This window comes from Rattus norvegicus, chromosome X (assembly GCF_036323735.1).
Source record: "Rattus norvegicus strain BN/NHsdMcwi chromosome X, GRCr8, whole genome shotgun sequence".
Lineage (NCBI taxonomy): Eukaryota > Metazoa > Chordata > Mammalia > Rodentia > Muridae > Rattus > Rattus norvegicus.
The window spans coordinates 38,457,711-38,460,720 of NC_086039.1; positions in this window are offsets into that span (position 1 = coordinate 38,457,711).

Consider the following 3,010-nt stretch of genomic DNA (forward strand, 5'->3'; position numbering starts at 1 on the left):
GCACAGGGGAGGGGCAATACAAAGGGGAGAGAGGGAGGAGGGATAAGGAACACTAAGGATGGTTAAAAAACACAGGAAAATATATTATTTTATATTTATTCACATAACATAGAGGCTAGAGAGATAGATGGTCCCATGCTTTAGAGCATTGGCTGCCTGCCCACAGGACCAAAGTTTGGTTCCCAGCACCCATAAGGCAGCTCGTAGTCACCTGTAACTCCAGTGCCAGGAAATCTGACACACTCTTCTGGCTTCTCCCAGTACCAGACGCACACATGGTACACAGACATACATACAAGCAAAATACACATATGCTTAAAATAATAAAGGTTTAAAGAAATATTTAAATTAAAAACAATATAATTAATATATGAATCTCTGTGTGTCTATGTATCTTTCTGTTTCTCTGTGTGTGTGTGTGTATGTGTGTGTGTGTGTGTGTGTGTGTGTGTGTGTGTGTGTGTGTGTGTGTGTGGTTTAAAAGAAATGACACCAAGTGTGGTGTGGTGGCACACATCTTTAATCCCAGCACTAGGGAGGCAGAGGCAGGTAGATCTATGAGTTTGAGGCCAGCCTGCTCTACATGAGTTCTGGGACAGCCAGGGCTATATAGAGAGACCTGTCTCAAAAACAAACAAACAACAAAAAGGAAATGACATCACTTGGGGATAATAGTGCTCACTCTAAGATCCATGGCCTCTGTTTCAATAAATATAATGAAAGAACAAAAATCCATGATAAGTCTCTTCTTCAGTTGTTGGTCAGGGAAGTCCAAAAGACTCCTGAAACAATATAGGCTATTGCCATTGCCCTTGGTTGCCACCCAGAACTTGAAGGTGAGTCTCTATTGCCTAAGGTATCAAATACAATACACTCTTCCATTTCTATTTCAAGATTGTACTCTTTTTCTCATCAAAGTTGTTTGTGTCTTAGATTTTAGGTACAAAGGCACCCTCATCTATCTAGAACAATAATGCTGTCTTCCTCTAAGTATGACATTAACCCAAGCTGGAAAAGCAGAAGCTAAGCACTCCAGCTGAGGAAATGTAACAAAGAAACAGTTGTAAAACTACACAAAGGCTTCCAATAGCTTGCATTCAAGCCTAGTGATGCAGATACATCATCCTAAAGAAAGAGTGATGTCTCGACACACACCTCTTGTATATTGTTTTAAAAGAAGTTTGGAGAGGGTTGGGTAGTACAGTGCTTGCCTGAGAGAAGGCCCCAAGTTCAATTTCCAGAACCAGTAAATAAAAACTTGGGGGCTGGAAAGAAGGTTCAGTTGATAAAGTACTTGTCACATGAGTCTAAGTAACTGAGATTGAATCTCCAGCACCTACATAAAAGCCAGGCAGGGCAGCATGTGTTTGGAGTGTCAGTGTTAGAGAGACAGAAGATAGATAGAGCATAGAGCACATTCAAGCCCGCTGAGTACTAATTTCCGTGACATATAATGAAAGAAAAACACGTGAAAAAAATACCTAACGTGATCTCTGGCCTCCATATGCATGTGTACACATGAGCAAACATTCCTGTAAGCACATATAATAAGCATGTATACATGCAAATACCACACACATACAAACGAATGAATGAATGAATGAATGAATGATAAAAACTTGGAAAGGTGAAGTTTGTCTAAATTTACCTTAGTATGCCCAAGAACATGTGCCCTCATTAGATTATAACATTTATTACATACATGTCTATATTATGCTTTTATGGAAACGACTCTATTTGGGGAAGTTGTTTTCAAAAGATTACTTACTAGATGATTCATTGCTGAACCAAATCATACATTCTAGTCAATATTTCCAATAATGTAATTGTTGAAAGCCCTGTCTGAGCATTAAAAGTCACCCAGGGAGCTTTTAAAACCACCAATGCCAGGACCCCACTCCAAAAACTTCTGGTGGAATTGCCTAGGGTGGGGTTGGACTATTAGGAACTTTGAAAGACTCCCAGGTGATTCTAATTGGCAGCCAAGGTTGAGAATCCCTGTCATAATGTAACAGTTCACATGTTATCGATACTCTGGAGAATCGGCTAAAGTAAATATATTAGCCCCCTAAGAGATGGGAAATAAGAAAATCTGTAAAACCCTGGAAATGTCTGAAGAAAAACAAGGTCATAATCGAGCCTCTGAATGCTTACCCATTAACAACAAAAGGTATTAATGACTTATGGAGCAGCAGGTTATTAAATATAATCATATCTTGAAGCTGAGTACTGTGGCAGGCTATGGGGATGCCAGAATGTCCAGATACATGTCAGGAAGAATGAGTCTTATAGGGCAGAATTCCACAAGTGAGCTTCAGTTAGTGCTGGAGTCCAAATATATTTTTTAAGCTAACGGTTTCTCAGGAGCGCAAATTAAAACCATAAAATTGTGAGAGGGAGATCTCAAAAATATTTGGACAAATAAACTTTCCTGAAGGGCTTGATTACAAAACGAGCTCGAGGACTCGTTAGGGGCTGTGGTCCGCTATTCATTGAAGCGTGATCCCTGAAGACCTCTTCTACTTTTTAAAATTAGATTTAGCTGTTAACTATTCAAAATAAGATAATCATATTAATCAGGATGCTTTGAGTTGTAAACAAGTCCAATTAAATTAAAATTAAGAGGAAAAGAAATTTATTTCATCACATTAGCTGCAAAGTTCAGGGACACACTTAGGGCAAGGCTGAATCCAGAAAGAGACTGGGAGAGGTCATGGAAGAGCTCCTACCTAGCCAGGGCCTTAGCACTGGTACCCAGTACCACACACAAGAAAAGGCCTTGTATTTTCCATTTGACTTCTGTTTTCCCTGTAAGTAATCTCCATTCTCTGACCAGTTATCTCCCCTCTTCTAGCAAGATGGCTGGAAGTAGTGTTAGGCTTTCACACAACTACTATCCTAGTCAAATATCATGCCATCTCCAAAGAAATTCGAACTTGTTGCTCAGCTAGGCAGGGCCTTGGGCACATGCTCACCCCAAAGCAACCCCAAAAGTCACTAGTACACAATG